The following is an 18,701-nucleotide window of genomic DNA, read 5'->3' on the forward strand; positions in this document are numbered from 1 at the left end:
TCCCAAAAATGCAGATGCTGTTTCTAAGCCTTGTGCTGGAAGTATCGGGGAAGCCGGATGCCTGAGCACTTGCACATGGGGTGCGTAATAGCTGTACAGTTAGCAAGGTCCGGACCAGACCTCCCGTGGGAGTTTTTCTGGGAGGTCCTGGGACTCCGAGTCCCCCCACCGGGGCACTCCAAGCGAGACATATTGATCCCAGACCGGGTGGTGTGTGGATCCTATTGCAGCACGTCTCCCTTCCTGCTGGCAGCTCTCTTGGAACGGGGCAGCAGCGGCGGTTTGATTTCAGGGCAGAGTTCGGTTTGGTTTCAGGGCAGAGTTCCTACCGAGATGGACTTGTCCCGATGGTAACTGGAAAATGCTAATGCCCGCTGCCCACCCTCCAGGGAATCCCTCCCCGTGGGGCTGCGGCAGGGACTCCTCTGGGGAAGCTGGAGCTCCACGGGGGAATCACCCTCCTAAAGATCCCACAGAGTGTCTTTTAAGTGGAAATTACTGTTTTTTCACAATTAGGTGGAGCAGAAATAATTAAGCAGGGCCACAGCTGTTGGTCTCTTGTACCTGATTGCCAGTGTTCAGTCTGGCAGGGATTACTTCATTGTGCTCTTCTGCTAATTTTTCATTTTCTTTTGCTAAAAAGCTGGTAATGTTTGCTCCTCCCATCACAAGGGATATAGAAATCTGTTATCAGAAGAGCCGCTCTTGCACCTCAAGTTGGTCTGCGGAGTTTGTGGGCAAATAAATCCCAGGAGCAGCTGCTAGGCTAAACAGGGAATATACAGAGGGGTGGCAGACTGGGTCTGTGGCTGGCTGGGGGTGTGTGGAAAGGAAGCAGCACAACACCATTTTAAAGATACCTTTTCCCGTTTGCATTTAACCTTTGTGGTTTTGCTTTTGAAGTAGAAACTGCATTAATTCGTCTGGGAGGCCGGGAGGCTCCTGGGAGGGGATGCATCCAGCAAGGGTGAGTATCGCCATCCCTCTCTGGTCATATGCTGAGCACGGCTTGAGAGAGCTGGGGGGCCCAGCCTGGGAGTTTCTGAGACTTCCACGAACCCTACGTTTTTAGCATTTGCAATTTCCCTTTGCACATTGGCCGAGCCGGGCTGCTTCATTCACATCACACCAGAGTCTGGTGCAGCATTGTCCTTCCTCTGCAAGAGGACTTTTGATGGCCAAGATGAATTCAATGCCAGCGGAGCAGCAAGAAACATTAACCCTTAATCCTCGGCTCAGGGGGGGGGGCCGCCGAGCGGTAAGAGGACCCTGGTCGGGGTGGCAGGACTCCCCGTTGCCGGGAGGTGTCTACAGCTTCCCCCTTGTCTCTCCGTGTGTGAGGACTGGGACAGCCCAGGCTGCGTGGTCCCAGGCTCAGGGACACGTTTTCCAGATGTGCTGCCCCACCAGTGTCCAGCATCAGCTGCCTCAGAGAGATGCAAGGCGCCGCTGGCGATGGACTACCCCTGTTGCAAGCGAGGAAGAAGAACCCAGGGTTGTCTTTCTAGCAAAGCAATTCTGGGTTTAGATTTCTCTCCTCCGTTGCAAGTCGACTTCAGCCTTCCCTGGGGAAGAGGGACGGGTTCTGTCGTGCCTGACTAAGAGCTGGCACGAGGGCTTGCAGGTGTCAGGACAGCGTGGCTGATCTGGATTTGTGCAAGTTACCCCTCTCCCACGGTCTGTACATATTTACAGAGGGAGCCGGTTTCTGATAAAAACAGACCAAAATGTATATATACTGAGGTCAGCTGGAAGCAGAAGCTAGATGAACTCAGGCTTTAATGGAAGGGTGATTAAGTGTCGAAACAGCTTGCTGGTGGCTGGCAAGCATTCTCCATCACCCCTTGTCCCCCTCTTTCCAGGCCGAGAGGCTGTAAGTGGTGGGTTGGTGCAGGAGCCCTGTGTGGCTTCTCTGATCTGCCAGGGTTCAACATCCTCACATCCCATCCGGTGCTGAGATTAATGAATCATTTGTGGTCCCCTGCCAACTGCACCACAATTCAACAAGGAAGAAATAAACACAAGAATGATTTATTTTGTTTAGTTTTTACAGAATATAATAAGCAGCCCCCATGTCATGCTCTGGACAAAAGCAGCAATTTTGCAACAATATAATATGATAAACAGTGCTGTCACTGTCCCCAAACACATGCTCCAGGGACACATCTGCACGGGCCAGCTCCCTGGAAGGTCTCCTGGTCCTGAGCCCAGGCTGGCGGATTCCAGGGACAGCTTCAAAGGATGCCCTGGTTGCTCAGCTCTTACCTCCAGGACATGTACTCGCCCTTCTCACCGGTTGCCAGAAATCGGCTGGCCAGGGCCGTGCCCAGCTGGACCCCACGAGGCTTTCGGCAGCCTCTTTGGCAGCCCGGAGAGGCATCGCTGGCTGCATCGCTGCCCGCCTGCCGCCCCAGCGGGACGTGGAGCCCGGCTGCCCCCATCCCCTACCCCAGCTTTGCAGAGGAGCTGGGCACGCCAGCCTCCGCTTGCCCACGTACTCTTTCCTGTGCTAAGCAGTTTGCAGATGTGATAATGACGCTCTTAATTTGCTTAGGGAAGAGATAAAGAGGGGAAAAAAAAAAAGAAAAAACCAGAAAAAGAAACCAGGCTAAGTGGTGGCCTGCCCTAGGAACCCGGATATTCTGCTGCTGCTGATCTTCCCTCACCCTCCTGCCCTCCACCCCCTCCCACAGGAACAGCCTGAACTAATTAACCCTCTAGCACTCCATAATGAAGGCTAATAAACACCTAATGGGTTTGCTTGAACAAACAACCTCTGCGCAGGCCATAGGAAACCCCCAGTCCGGTGGCGTGGCGCGGTGTGGCGTGGGGGAAGAGCGGGGAGCGCGGGGCTGGGGCTGCCCCCAGCTCTCCCCTCCTGCACACCTGAGCCCAGAGACCCCCAGCCCGGTCCCCCTGCGCCCGGGCTGCTCGCAGCCTGGCTCCCTGCTCCCGGCTGGGCTTCTCCTGCTCCAGAGAGGCTTCCAGCTGCGCAAACTGTCGGCCGAGAGCGCTCCCAGCCCTGCAGACCTCCGCTTGCCCCTCTCGTCAGCCTTTCCCTTCCTGACCTCCCTGGGGCCTGTGGCTTTCTCCAGCCCGCCCTTCCCGGCACCGCTCGCGTCGCCAGCCGTGGGGCTCGGTGCCCTCGCAGCATGGGGGACCTCCGCTCTGCGGGGCACTGCCTGGGCGGCAGCCGGCTCTTCTCCAAAAGCCACGCAGCTTTGTTGGCAGGGCGCTCCGCTTTCGGCGAGACTTTTGCTCCTCGCACAAGCGGGGTTCTGTAGCGTGTAGATCTTCCCCGGTTAGGAACAAGCTCCGTGCAGGCCGCAGGGCTGCGTATTCCGGCAAGCACGGCGTCGTGCAAGCTGTAGAAATCCCGTGGCGTTCTCAGGGGGTTGTCCCTTTTTTGCGGAACCGGGTCCTAAGTGTGGTGAGAACAAATTGGGCTCGCTTGTCTGTGAACGCCGTGATCGGCATCTCGGCCCGTGCGTTGTAATACATCCTCAGTCTGTTGTAGCTGGGGGAAATGCGCTCAGAAATATTCTGCTTAAAATACCGTACCAGATGGACTGCGTTTTCCTAACCTTTCGCTGGTTCCAATGTGCAAACAGTTAAGATCATAATGTTAACATTTTCTCAGATGTTTTATGTGCATATAAAATATTCTCAAAGAATGTGCTTTTGAATGCAAGGTTTTATCCAATTACAATTTTACTAGAGTTTATAAAAACATTAAAAATATGTTTTCAGGGTGTCTGAGATGCTGCTGGCCTTTGTAGTAAACTCTGAAGCCCTTGCAGTGGAATATAATTGCTACTACATGGGAGATGTCTCTGGAATTTTTATGATTAGGTAAATGTGCTAATTCTTCAGTCCTGTATCTGGTCACCTCTGAAAACGGTTAATATAGGGGCAGTTAAGAATAAATATGTTCCATCTCTGCACCAAAACCTTCTTCCGCTTTCTGTCGGGGGCTAACGGCTTGCCTTCTGCAGACATGGATGTGTTTGAACCAGATACTAAAAATACAACTTAGGAGCTCAGGGCAACACTTCAGTGGACTGAATTGCTGAGCTTATCTCGCAGCAAGGGTAAGAATAGATCTGCCTTATCCTGCATTGGTGACGGCAGCCTCCGAGAATCTATTTCTTCCCTGGCTTAACTGAAAACCTGAATCAAGAAAGGAGATAAATGGAATTTAATAAACGTTCATGTAAAGACATCGATCTACTGTCGTGCTTTTGGAATAGAAAAGATGGCAAAAACCGTAATCACTGGGAATCTTCTAGATTTGCCAGATGAACGTGAAAGCTAAGCGTGGAAATGTTGATCACGTAATCTCTCCGTTTCCGAAAGATTCATATATTGCATTGCAGCATTTTATGATTCCATGCGTAAGTAGTTCATAATTTTAACAGGCTTATTCGTATTCAAAGATGGTGAATTAGAATAAGCCCGTTAAAATTATATAGCAAGCGTGCATGAAATCATAAAGGAAGGTAGTAAATTACTCCATTAAAGCGAGAGAACCAGGCTCTGTCTCCAAACTGCGCACCCTCGGCCGACCCGAAGTAGCTCAGCCCCTTCCAACAAAACCACGGTGCTTTCGAGGGCTGCACCTTCGGGAACCCACCCGTGCCCGCGCCGCCGCTGCAAACAGAGGGAAGGGAAACCCTGTCTTGCGCTTGCACTGAACCCCAGGCCTTTCAGCCTGGACACCCCGTGAAGGTCACGCAGCAGTGAATTTGCAAGTTGGGAAACTTAAACCGGTTGTGGTAGCTTGATGCAGTGGCACCGTTTTAGGGAAGCTCACACGCCTCCAAGGAAAACGACGATGCATAAAGCCGGAGGGTCTGGCAAGCCTACCTGCCCGTGCCCTGTCTTGTGGCGGTGTTTTTCAGGGACCCCGACCCCCCCCAATGCCTCCGTGATTACTTCAAGGCCACCAAAACGGGGCAGCACCTTATTCCCAGCGCTGGGGAGAAGTCAGGGAGCCGGTGGAGGCAAAGTGCCTCAGGGGAGCACCCAGAGGTCAGCAAAGCAAACCCACGCGGCATCCCCCCCAGCCCCTCCACGTGTCCTGAGAGCCGCGGGGACATCCCCAGCCCCGCTCCGGGAGGTTTGACCGGCCATGCGGGCAGTGAGGCTCCTGCCCTGGTGCTGCCTGGGGAGGGTAATTTGAACCTGTACCAGTGGGTATCTCGCTCAGTGTTTACAAAGAAAAAAACAAGCGCAAAGAACAGGATTGTATTTGTTATTTGTAAGTCAGATCAGCTGCGGTCTGAAGGCTGCAGATCCTGCCTCAGAAACACCGAACGGCACTGCTGCCTGCAGCCGCTTTCCTCCTCGCCTCACCGCGGGCTGGGTTTCCCTTGCTGTCACCCCCCAGGTCTCCGAGCACCGGGTGAAGCCGCTGGGTATCGCTGGATGCCGGCGGGAGCGTTGCCGCAGGGAATCTCCTCCTGTGCCGGAGTGCTGCCACGGGGTACCTGCTCCGGGAGTGGGTCGGAGAAGGAGGCGGCTGCCAGGGCCTGTTTGCAGATGTGCTGGGACCCTGAGAGCCCGAGGCTCCGAAAAGCCTGGCTGACTCTTGGGACCTGCCCCTAACCTTGCTCCGGCAGGGATCTCTCCGGGAAAAGCCAGCGATGCGTGCTGACTCCTCGGCCAAGAGCATCGGGGTGCTCCCGGGGACCCCTGCAGCTGCTCTGACACGTGGGGTGCTCGCGGCTGCACGGTGCCGCTCCTCTCCTGCCGAGACCCGCGGGCAAAGCTGAGATGCCGGAAGGTCACCGAGTCCTCGCTGTTAATGAGCACAGAGTTTTCCAGCTTGACGTGACCAAATGCAGAAACTCGGGGCTCGTGGAAGAGACAGGACTTTGAAACAAAGAGTCTTTCAGGCCACCTAACGCCGTATAGATCCAAAAGGACAAATCGAATTTACAGGCATAGCTTAGATTGGGAGATACGCTTGCAAAGCCAATTTGTTTCATTTTATAGGCTTGAAAGATTCTACGTCAGGGCTCCCTGTATGGTTTGAATTAGGTTTGGATAGCGGTATCCTGGAAAGCTAACTCTGGAGAGGTTTTCACTCAGGGCGGTTGTAATCGAGTAGGGGCCATCTAGCATTTCTGCAGTGCTTTCAAATAAAATATGTCTGCCCAAAAATGAAGCTTCCGCATGGGTAAGAAAATGGTGAGTACCTGTAAATGGAGGTATCTCTCTCATATTAAATATTTAGGAATAAGATTCCACGTGTGTATCAATAGAGAAAGTGGGAATTTCAAAGGGTGCTGATTTAAAAAGATAAAAAAAAGAAGGAAGCTCTAAGTAGCATCAAAAAATGATTTACTTTTTTTTCTCTACCAGTTTGTATCTGCGCTATTAACAAGGTCATCAGTGTTATTGCCTGTGACTGTGCAAAACGTGAGAGCTGTAGGGAGCTGCTGCGTGAAAGCTCAGCAGTGAGGAAGCTTTATCGGGCAGACTGCGGGGTCCACCTGGGGCGATGCTCCCCCAGGCCCTACGAAGGGCACGGCCACTTTTTTCTGAAGTTTCCAAGGGACTGTGTTTTGGCTGCTCCTGTCTGAGAACCAGACCCTCCACCAGTTCATACAGCGAAAATATGGCACGGCAGTGCGACACATCATGAGCTTTTCAGTTTTCGCCTTCCCCTACGTTCCTGGCATGGCGAGGTGACTCTCCCAGCTCTGCTGCCGTCGTCGTTCCAGCACTTTGCTCCCGGGGAACGGGGCTGCTGCTCTGTCCGTGCAGCCTGGTGGATGCCCAGCACGGTCCATCCCACAGCACCCACTGCATCCGATGCGTCGGCAGAGCTGGTGGTGGCTCACGGTTGTTTGGTTTCCACCGTTCACCCCGAGTGCCTCTGAGCTGCGGCAGCATTCCCTCCTCCTGTCGCCTCAAGGGAGGACGACTCCGGAGTGTTTTGGTGGTGGTCTGAACAGGGGCTTGACCGCAGGGCTTGGAGCCGGTGGGTCCGTGTCCCTGACAGCATCAGTCCTGGCTGAGGGGAACCCACCGAGATGCTCCCAGCGCCCTTCCCCGAGCCGGGACCTGCTGCACGCTCTGTCTTGTGCTGCTCGGCCGCGCGACTCGAGCGACCAGCGTCTTCCTCCTGGGCTGGTGGGAATCCATTTTCCCCTTTCTCCAACACAAGGAGCCACCATAGCTCCCAAGCTCGTAAGCTCTGGGATGCATTTTGTGCCCTGCAAGCCGAAAGCAGCAAGACGACCATTTCGGCAGAGGGATAAGCCCCTGGCTCCCACTGCTGAGCTCAGCTGCCAGAAAAGTTCCCCGGGAAGTAGCACAATCTTTGTTTGGTCATTAAAGCAGAAAAAAAAGAGAGGGAATCTTAGGAAATGCTTGAAACGATTAGGTGATCTTAACTCTAAGGAGCTAAACAAATGCAAAGCAATTCTCCCCCCAGCCCCTCGTGCTGCTGTAGAATGTAATCTCATTTCTAAACACACAATTACAGAAAATAAAAAGAAAAGAAAAGAATAATTAATTTCTGCTTCCTCATGCAAATCCTCTGACCAATCATTTAGGGATCAGGGGCAATTCAGCTTCTTGTGCAAATTCCAAACTGAAGGCCTGAAAAAAGCAAGTGAATGGATTTACTTTTCTAAGAACCAGAATTAACAAAGGTTCCATTTTCCATGGTTATGTGCCTGGCCAGACAGCCCTTGCTGACAAGCTCTCAAAAAACATGTGTTGGCCTGTTGAAAAGGCCCCAGTGTTGACTGACAGACAATTGAAGTGACAAATTGTTTCATTGTACTTGGCGGGGAGAGCGCTGTATTAGATAATTATGGCGAGGAGGGAAGCGACAGGTCACAGGTCAGAAGACACGTCTGACCCTGTTTTCTGAAAGCCCTGAAAGGAGCCTGCGCCCGGGAGAGCAGCGTGATGCTGCCAGCGGTTTCTCTTTCCGTTGTGACGATTAAGAGCTAACGAAGATGGAGTAGGGACGGGCTCGCTCCCTGCTCACCCCAGGGAAGCGGGTGCCGGGGTTCGGCGACAGCTCGGTGCCGCGTACCGGCACGCAGTGCGGTGAGGACGAGCTCTTCTGCGGTGCCCGCAGCCCCCTTGCCGGCTCCGGCAGCGCCCAACACGTTGCCCGGCTGCCTTTGGCAGGGCGAACGGCTGCTGCCCGAGCGTGCACGGCTGCGTCGGTGCAGTCCTGGCGATTGCTCCGTCTGACCGCGGTGAAGGCGAACGGTGGTCCCCGGCGCGGTACTGGGCATGCTTTGGGGTGGGCACAGGTGAAAAGGTGAGGATCCCACGGGAAAACAGAAAGCAAAGTGTGAACGGCTGAAACGGGCTGAGGAACGTGGTCCTCGGCTCTGAGCTCTCACCGCTGCACCTCAGCCCCTTCGCTTTCGACCAGTGGTTTTAGCATTTCGAGGTGCGGCATCTCCCTGGGCAGGCATCACCGCAGTCAGCAAAGCAGCCGAAACACCATCAACATCCCTTTAAACGGGGACGAACAGCTCAGTCAGTGCAGGGCAGATCTGCCCCCCCCGACACTCCCCAGCTCTGCCTGGTGCCAGCCCGGCCGGCAGCATCGGCCGTTGCCTGTGCAAACGCAACGCCGCGGCAAGCGCCTTGTAGGCAGCGCCCGATCCATTCGCACCGGACAACCCGTGAGCAGCTCGGCAGCTCCGTGCTTTGAATCGGGAGCAAAACGCAGCGTCCGGCCCCGAGTCCCACGCGAGGCAAGTCTCGCTTGAGCACGGACGCCTTCCTGCTCCAGCCCGTACGGCTCTGCCTGCAAACACCGCAGGACTGGTTTTTTGCTGGCTGCGACAGAGCACAACTAATAATTATTGAAGCCTCTCTCCCACCATAGAAATAAAATATGGCATGGAATCACAGCACAGCTACTCCATTGAGAACGCTGCTCAACTGAGTAATACCAATAATTCAAAACAGATGAGCCAAAGGCTCGAACACTATAGACTTAGTATCCCGATCTGCCCTGACCCCTGGAACTCGCTGAAAGTTACCTTGAGACTCGCCAGAGCTCTTTGTAACTTCTGTGAGGGTTATTTATTGCAAAGTCATAAATATTTGTTATGGATTTTCTCCATCAATCTACAAAATGAATTAGGCTAGAAAAAATTTATGCACTCGGATTTTGGGCATGTGTTTTTCAGGCGGGGGAGAAAAAGTGGGATCTCCATTGTGCAGAGGACGGGCTGCTGCAGAGCTCTGGGCTCTGCTGCCTGCGTTAATTAATTCCCTTCCACAAACGGTTTAAAATACACAGTACAGTTCACAAGGGGGGGGAGGGAGGGAAGAGGTTCTTCTTTAAATCTCTCTTAAAATCTTCCATAAAATTATTTATGGGGGAAGGAAAAGTCTATTTCCCTCTCCTCCCTCCCGGATGCCCTGCCAGCCCATTAAAAACCTGAAATTCAGGGCTGGTGTGCCCCAGGAACTCAACCTCAAGCCAACGTCTCCCAGTCTCCCTCGGAAGTCGGCACCAGCACCAGCTGGATGCAGTAGGGATGGAGGGAGAGTGCTCAGCCTCTTCCCTTCCCACCCGGAGACGCAGCTGCCTTGGGGCAAAGCCACCACATTTTCCCACCCCTTAAAGAAAGGACGCGGGAGCAGGGCTGTTCCTGCCCTGAAGGCACTTTACTGGTGAATTTAAAAGTTTTTATTCGGGAAAACACTTAAGCAAGACCTTAACTTCAAGGATGCTCCAAAGTTCCCTTGGTGCGGTGGGATTTAGGCACTGGAGGATGCTGCACTTGGGTCGCTGAGCAGGGTCGCATCGGGAAGCGAGGCAGGTCCCCGGGGAAGCTGGGGTCAGCAGGGTGCAAGGAGGACGCGGGTGCATTTGGGTGAGCCAGGTGGTCCCTCGTCCTCCTGCTCCCGTCTGGCTGCAGAGAGCGGCTGAAGCATCGCACCCTCCTGGGGCGGCTCCTCCGCCTCCCGGCCCTGGCGCAGTCACCGGTGCTGCAGAATCCTCCGTACCGGCTTCGAACGGCACGAGGGATCTGCCCCGTTTTGTGGCGTCTGGTGTTTCTGCACTGCCATCCCTGCAGCCCTTGAGATTCTGGGTTTGCAACAAAATGGCAGCCTACCATGTATCAGAGATGCTTTTTCATGTGCTAATGCGAAATGAAATACATTTTTTTTCTCTTCAGGACTCAGGGGCTGTGTTTCTTCTTTACATTATTTTTACAGGAACCCCAGAAAATCCCAGAAGACCCCACAGGATCCCACAAATCATGCCGACACTTTTAAGCTGTTTGCACTTGGGCTAATGAGCTGCTATTTTAAGAGGTTATTGCTAACGATTAAATCTGACTGCATTTTTTTGTTGTTGTTTTAAAATTGTTTGTAGCAGCTTGTCCCATATGTAGTTTCCACAAGCCCAGGAGAGAATCTGCCTCAGTTCTCTGTGCTGGCTTTTCCCGGTCCCCACATCGCCCAGCGTCCGCGAGCACGGACGAGGATGGGGAACGGGCACTTTGCCTGCAGGAGCGACCCGGGCAGGGTGGAAGCCGGCTTAATGCTTCTCCAGGCTGCGTTCCCCTGGCTCGCTGCTCGCAGTGGGATGACAGCGGGGAACTCTCCCTTGCTTGCCTTCTGGGTCGTCTTTTGCAAGCTGCCCTCACGGACTCTCCTCCTCTCCTTCTGCCTCGCTCTCTGGCGATTCCCCCTTCCCTTTCCACCGTCCGTAGCTGCCCGAGCGCTGGCAGATGCCACGCCGGTCCTGCAAACAGACCTGTGCCGCGTCGGGGAGGGCTGGGCTGGCTTCTGGGAACAGGACTGGGTGCAGTGCCTTTTCCCGGCGGAGAGCGAGGATTTTACTGTTCCCCCCTGCTTTTCTGAGCTCTGTCTCTAGCTGGTAGCAGTCCCTGCACCCTCGTTTTGCTCCAAAGCCCGCTGTGAGCGCGGGATCTCGCACCTCCTTTTTTCAGCTGCTGCAAAGCGACTGCACGGGACCCGGCAGCCTGTGCGTCCCTGCTGCCATTCGCTCGCGGACGCTAAGTCCTGCTCTCCCATGTCTGTCTGTCCAGCCACCCAAAAGCTCTTGAAAAGGTTTGCATGAATGAGCTGATCTAGCTTTGTTTCTGCTCCCGTGCTTCGCCCTTTACCCTTTGGCCTTTGCCCGGCTCCCTGGCCAGGGGAGTGAGGGTTTGGCCACAGATCACTGCACAGCTGGCCAGATGCTCTCACAGAAGCACAATGAGCCGTGGCGGGGGCTCTCAGCTCCTCCCGCTCCCTGGCCCCGGGGAACTGGCACGCTTGGTAAAGCACCAAACACAGCATTTTTGTCGCGCTGCAAGGAAGACTTTGGTGTGGGTCCTGTGCGTGGGCTACGCGCTGTGCCGCCCCAGGGCCAGGGGAGACGATGCTGCTTCCCACCACGTTCTTGGCGCTGGTCCCCATCTCCATCTTGCTTTCCTTCCACTGTGCCTGTGCTGATGCAGCAAACCTGCACCCCCCCCCACCCCAGCCCTGGCTTTGACTCCTTGGTGCGAGCCCCGAGCACCAAGGGTCTGGCAGCTCGCGGCCGGCGCGGGGGGACGGCGCCCGTGCTGGTGGTGCAGCCTGGCTCCGAACGGACGCGCGCATGTGTGTGTGTGTGTGTTGCTCGGCTCGCACGTGGCTGCAGGCAGAGAAGAGCTGTCCTCTTAGGTCTGGCTTCATCTAGGACCTTTATCTTGCCTGCTGGTGGGGCTCCGGGCTCTTGGTCTGCCTGCAGTGTCTGCAGTTGCGGGGTTACTCTCTTGACGCTTTTTGCGTCCCCCTTGCCCCGCTGAGCTATGCCGGCTGGGGCACTGGCCAGCGCCGAGGAGCTGAGCGTATCCCGCGTTCGGACGCTGACAGGCTGGCGAAGGCACTCCTGATTGCCTTCTCTTCTCTCACACGTATCCCTAGGATGAAACAGCCTCCTCCCTCGTTTCTTGCCCATTGCGTAGCTAGCTGGGACTGCCCTGTGCAGGCGATACCACTTCCCCTGCTTGTAGGTAAGGCATAGATCAGCTGGGCGTGCCAGAGACCTGTGTGGGTTTTGGGGCGTAGGCGTGTGTCCAACTGCATCTAGATCGCAGTGACGAGCCAGGCTACGCGTGCAAATCGGGGTACGTGCGCGGCTGCTTGCTTGGGCACGTGTGCGCGCGCCTGCCTGCGGGCTGGCAGACGCCGCAGGGAAGGGGGTCTGGAGCAGATGATTCTGTGCTGAGTAACATAGTAGTGGAAAAAGTTGACAGAGGGAGCATGACACCAGGAGCTATTTGTTCAATCAATGATTTACCAGATGTGTACACTGTACTAAAGGCTTGTAAACATACTTTAATGGCCAGCTGTAAATCCAGGCAGTAGCAGTGCCAGCTTCATCTCCATCGGACGTGTTTTAGGAACAGCAGCGTAAGGGCTCTGAATCACTTTGTTATAGGCTCTGTCAGCTCTGCGATTGTGCGTGTAAATCAAAGAACCAATGTCCTTAGGTCAAAATTATTTGAATGTCAGGAAAGGTTTTATGACCAGCAACTTTTCTTTTTCTGGGTTCCCTGAAGTTTCTTGTCTTCCACAAACGGCATCTCCAGAACTTTGGGTTTCCGTCCCAGTGCCCCAAGTGCGTGGCTGTGTTTTCACTGACTATGTTGGAAGTCTCTTTTGTTAATCACTGAAGCAAAGCGTCATTAGTGAGAAGTGCAGAGTGTACACAAAGAGGAACTTGCCAAATTACTAATAAGCAGAAACTCCATCCATCTTAATGAGACAGGGTTAAGAAAATAGCAACTTAGAATATACACAATGGAGCCTTTCCACACTGTTTATTCATGTTAGGAAGTAGTTCAGAACTCCATCTCTGGTGCTGCTTGGAGATCGTCGCATGGTTTCCAAACCACAGGCTGCTTACGCTCTTGCAAATCATTAAGCATGAGAAAGATAAATAAATAAGTGGATGGGTGGCTCAGAAAATTATTAGAGGGAAGATAAATATCTGGCTTCCAAACAAATGAAACACCACCACAGCTAAGTGGTGGTTCCAGGCTCTCTTCACTGCTGAGCAGGTCAAATTTGCACCGGGCAGCAGATGAAGAGAGTGCACTGCTTGCAGCAGGGCTAGAAATTGTCCCTGCAGGTCAGGGAAGGGATGCTGCACGGTGCTGGTCGCGCGGTGCCGGTCAGGTAGCGCCCGGCATGGGCACCCGGCACTCCTGGGGTGCTGCCACACCACCAGCTCCAGGCTTGTGCTCTGGACACCTGCACCGGAACCATCTGAACTTCAATACCGAGCACAGAGGAGGGTTGGGAAGAAGCAGAGAGGGGCTTTCATTTGGGGAAAGTCAGGGAAAAATTACAAACCCATTTATTTTCTGGGTTTTGTTATGGAGGGTCCAAAGAAGAACTTCCAGAAACCCCAGCCAACAGCCCGGCTTTCCTTCAAGGCCAAGAGACCTGGTGAGCTCTCAGACCCCCTGGATAATTCCCGGCGACCGGTGCGGGTGCCTGTTAAGGAGCTGGCGGTCCCCTTGGGGCTTGGTCTGCCGGGTCCGCCGGACCAAAGGAAGAGCCGTGATGGGCCGGTCCCTCTGTGACTCCTACTGATGTTGTGGGTTCCAGCTACCGGAGAGGAGCCCTCAACGTGCAGCACTGCAGGGAACTGCTGCCCAACCGCCACGTGCAGAGCAGATCTCGGCAATATCTAGTGATTTCAGGGTGCAGTAGGTTGATTCCTTGGACAGAGGATTGCCACAGAGCGAGAAGCGTGAGGAGATGTTTCCTCGTGGTGGGCAGGTCTCCAGCTCCCTTCCTTTGGAGTCCTGGCCAAAGCAGCCAAGGATCCCTGTGTGCTCGCTCACCCTGGGGCTGCTCCTGGGCTGAGACCCCCATCACATCGGCCCAGCGGTGTGATTTATAGCTCCCCGGTGACTCGCAGCACTTCCCCAGGTTACTCTGGCAACACAGAAGGGGTTTGCACCCACACTGAGGTGCCTGCACACCTGTGCTCCCCAGCCACATTTTTCTTTTGTTGGGTAAGAAATGACTTGCAGCACATTTCACGCAAGCGGCTCAGCTGCTGGCTATTTTATTGTGCTCGCTGTATGTTATTCAGACAAACTTTATATATGCTACAGACCCTCTCCACAGCCTGCACCTGGTCCAGGGCAAAGCTGAGCCTCATAGAGAAGAATGTGCTGTAATGCAGCAAGTTATTACGGGATAAATATTTATAAGCCCCTGTAAATATTTGCCATCAGTTCCCTCCTGGGACTAGGGGCAGACGGTCAGGGTTTCAGCAGTGCTGAAGGCGTTAGCCGTTGTAGTTCTTTATATGTTATCTCAGCTAGTAAACCCTTTGTTGATTGTGTTTAGTTATAGCATTTAATGGCGCTAATTTCACACTAACGGGAGACATCGGCTGGAATTGTTGCGTGCCTTGATCCCGGCCCCGCCGTGGGCTGGCTCTTGCCGTAAGCGTCCTCAGCAGCCCAAGCGGTGCCGGGCACCAAGCTGGGGTGGCACAGCGGGTCGCCGCAGCTGCAAAAACCTCCCCGCGCAGATTCCCGTGTCGCGAGGCAAGGGAGCATTCCTGGCTGCACCAGTGTTAATGGACCCTCGGCGCTATCCGCTGAGAGAACCAGAAAACAAACACGGCAAAACTAACATCCTCCTCTGCAGGCTGACCCCGGCAGGGGCTATCGGCTCTCAGCTGGCCGAGGGGGTGTCTAATCTAAAGCAAATATTCCTGGATGGCGTCCGGGAGCTGTCCTGCTGCCGGAGGCGGTGCGGGAGTCACACGCTGCAGGGCTGGCACGGTGGGGTCCCTGTGCCGGGACGTGGGGGGTGAGCTGCCTTCCAGGGCTTTCCGTGCCCTCCTCGGCAGGGGCACCGGCCCCGCGGGGTAGCGCGAGCCCTGGCACGGAGCGGCTGGTGGTGGTTTTTGTGTCGCCCCGCTTGGGGCAGGGACGGCGGATACCTGTGGCCGACCGGTCTCAGCTCCCCCATCACTGCTGGCTCTGTTGGGGCTGAGACGGGGCTAGCGCAGCGGTGGGAAACCGGGGAAGAAATGCCAGGGCAGGCAAGGCCATGACTCCTCCATGCCCTCAAACGCAGCGGTAAAACAATGGGCCCTGGGCAATAGCGCTTGCCGGATTGTTGCACGGGACTGTTTGGGGGCTCCACTTTGCTGCTCATGCACGAAAGCCAGTCATTTGGCAAAAATCAGCTCAGTTAGCAGCCATTGTTCGTAAAGAGCCCGGGGCTGAATGGGCTCAGGGCTAATATATTCTATTATCCCACGCTTGCCTGTTTCCCCGGGGCGGCGTGGAGGGAAACGCACATTCCAGTGCCCGGCCGGGCCAGGGCAGAGCGTGCCCCGTGACACTGCCCGTCGGCCAACACAGCCAGGGGGGCTGGGAAGGGGCGGGAGGGCATCGGTGCCAGCAAGCGAGGTGGGTGACGACGGCGTGGGGGCACGTCAGCCTCCAGCCGTCCCTTCGACGGTGAGCACCCGCCACGGGTGGATGTGGAGGAGAACAGCCGCGAGGAGCAGAGGAAGCGGCGGTGGGGGGCAGAGCGCGTGGTCCTGCGGGCTGCGGGGACGAACAATGGAGCTAGAAATAAGCACGGTTAATTGGGCTGGGCTTTTCAAAGCGTAGGAGAGGACTGGGGATAGCCGAAACTGTGCATGTTGCACAGCATCTCATTATTCAATAAGACTATGTTAGCCCCTGTGGGAGAGGCTATAAAGCAAAGTTAAATGATGACATTAGAGACTATGCAGAGATTTAAGTAGTAGTGGGCTACATAATTATGAACGGAAATGGCTGCACAGGCTTCACTCAGAAAAGTTAATGCCCAATTTGGAAGGGGTTTGTTGGAAGAGCAGTCCTTCCTGGGCAGCTGCTATTTAAGAGGCCTTATACTGTGTATTAAGTAATTTAGTGGTCTAGACCAGAGCTGTTGGCTTTTTTTTTCTTCTCCCTTTTTTTTTTTTTTTAAAGAAAAAAGGTTTTCTGGGCAATTCTATTTCAGTTTATAATTCACTCTTGGATTCCCATATGGGCGCTGCTGCTGTGAATGTGGATATCAGACACAGAAGAGAAGGGAGCCAGTAAAGACCTTCCCTGGGCTGAGTTCAAGAACTGTCCAAGCTTTGAGCGTGGACGGATTTAGCAGCCAAGGCGTGCCATCTTTAGCTTTCCTGCTTGGATCAAGAGAGCTGAACTGTGGTGGGCAGCCCTTCGAGCTCAGCGACTTCTGTACAGCATGTCAGGGTTGCAGCCAGCCTAGTAATCGGTGTGGGATGCTCCAGGTACGTGGTGGCACACGTCTCTGGAGTGACCACGAGAGGATGTTTACCTTGCTCCATGTGGTATTTACTGAGTTGGGGACAACCAAAATCCTGACTGTAGTTTTATTATTGTAGCAGTGTTAACTGCTGTTGCCTTTGGAGAGGTCCCCAACTTTCAAACAAGACTTTCCCAAGTCCCCGTCTTGCCTAGCTATGATGTTTCTATCACACTACTCAGCCTGGAATAGAAAGATTACAGCACTGCCAAGCAAAACATGCCCGTGGCCACTCTGAAAATGGAGAGAGTCTGAGACTTTCTTATGATCGTGCAAGTGAACATGGAGAGTTACTTGCACAATTTGGTTCTGAGTGTCCCAGATGAGCAGGGGTCATGTTCTGGACCACAGACTTATACCTGAGGATGTAACACTTGGGTGCAAATAAAGATTCTTGAGTGAAATACAGCCCAGCAGCCCTCAAACAGACCAGTGCCCCGTTCTGTGTACCACGTTACAGCACGCTACTGGGACACCGCGGTATTTTCTACATTCTCCAAATGAGGTGTTTCAGTGTTTGTAAACTGATTTTGGTAAAAGCAAATTCTAGGCTGCCAGAATTCCCCAAGGGATGAGAAGTCCATTTTGCAGCTGTTTCTTGGTGCAAACAGTGATCAGTGCTTTGCTACCATTTCCTGAGCCCAAGCAGCAGGAGAGGGCCTCCTCCATCCAACTGCCTCTTTCATTCAGCTACTGGCACCTTATGGTGAAGATTTCTCTTGTTTACTGCTGAATTCTCCACTTCATTAGCAGTGCTAACTGGCTTCACTCTTCTGTTGGCCCTCAGGTGAAAGTGGCTCTTTCACGCTTCCAGGCTGCAGAGCCTCTTCCATTTACCTCTCAATGAGGTGTAGTTCCTGTATTAAATAGCACAAGCTGTTTAAGCAAAAGGCAGCAGCAGTAATGGGAGCTTTGTATGAGTCCGGAGGAGGGAGCTCAGGAGAAATCCTTCGGACATGGACGCGCGGGCACACGGCGGGCAGAGCCGCCCAAGATCTTGCACACGCGGGGACCGAGACAGCTCCTTCTGCCCGGCTGGCACCGAGGGGCACCTTGCTCTGCCCACGGAGCAGGACTGCACACCTGCGCTGGCACCCGGTAGGTCCACAGCCACCGTCCTCACCGTGTCCAGCTCCTGGCTTTGGAGGGCAGCAAGTCTTTGCAGACCCTCGGGAGCGCAGCAGCCTGTGTCCGCCTGCTGTGGGGAACAGCTCTGGCCTGCGCTCCAGTCCTGTCTCCCCAGCAGAGCCGTGCCAGGCGTCTCCCGCTCGTCCCCGAGCAGGATGCGTGGCTGTGGCCGCAATCCGTCAGGCTGGCTGTGGCCTAGCTCCCGCTCCGAGGAGCTGCCGGGAGCAGTCCCTACACGGAGCTCCTGCCCCGCGGCAGGCAGCGCCGCTGGTCTGCTTTACGCGTGCCCTTTTCTTGCAAGGGGCAGCGAGGGGCTGGCACTGCTGCTGGGGACAGAGCGGATGCTGCTGTTGCACGGCTTCTGCTTCCCTGGCAGGACTGGAGCCAGGTTTCCCAGGCGCGATACCTCTTTAAGAAACAGACCGACTCTTTCTCTCTCCTGTTGGTATTTTTTTTTTTTTTTTTTTTTTGCAAATACCATAGTTTTTGTTGGAATTTGTCCACAGGGAAATGAGGTCTGCACGGTCCAGTCCAGGTTCTCAGAAACATCTGCAACCTTGGAAGAGCCGCCCAGGAGCGCCTGGGCCTCCCTCAGCTGCCCTGGCTCCAGCGCCCGGTGGCGGCGGGCTCCTCGGCACGGCTCCGCAGGGCTCGGGTCGCCCACGGGGGAGCAGCCACGCTGGGCTATGGAGTGCGTCTCCCCGTGCCCCTGTCCCGCACCCCGTCGGGCCAGGGCTCCGCGGCCCCTCTCCCGCCCGCAGCCCGCGCTGCAGGTGGCGCGGGGAAGCTCCCGCTCCGGCGCCGGGGCAAGCCCGGCTGCCTAGCGCCGTCGGGGACGCTCCGGGGGCTGTCCCGCAGCCTGCGCAGCCCCCCGTGAGAAGCGCCCGCCCGCCACCGGGCACCCCCGGGGCGCGGAGCTGCCGGCCGGCCGCTGAGGCGCGGCGCCGTCGGGGCCCGCCCGGGAGGAGCGGGGCGGGTCGGGGCGGGCCGGGGAGGGTCGGGATTGGCTCCCGGGGCCGCTGATTGACACCGGCCAGCGAGCGCGCGGCGGGCGGCACCGCCCTGATTGGCTGCCGGGGGCTCACAAACCCGCGGCGCGGCGCGGCGGGGCCAGACCGGGGCCGGGGCCGGGGCGGCGGCAGGAGGGGCAGCGGCAGCGGGCGGCTCGGCGGCAGCGGGAGCCCGGCGTCCGACGGGGAGGGGAGGGGGGGAGCTGCTAGCAGCGGGCACCG

General features: G+C 55.4%; 1 protein-coding gene across 1 annotated transcript in view; it reads right to left on the bottom strand.

Annotated features, from left to right (window-relative positions):
• GOLGA7 (golgin A7) overlaps positions 1-18,701 on the bottom strand; it is a 128,285-nt gene that overhangs the window by 12,913 nt on the left and 96,671 nt on the right. The window lies entirely within an intron of this gene.

This window comes from Balearica regulorum, chromosome 27, assembly GCF_011004875.1.
Source record: "Balearica regulorum gibbericeps isolate bBalReg1 chromosome 27, bBalReg1.pri, whole genome shotgun sequence".
Lineage (NCBI taxonomy): Eukaryota > Metazoa > Chordata > Aves > Gruiformes > Gruidae > Balearica > Balearica regulorum.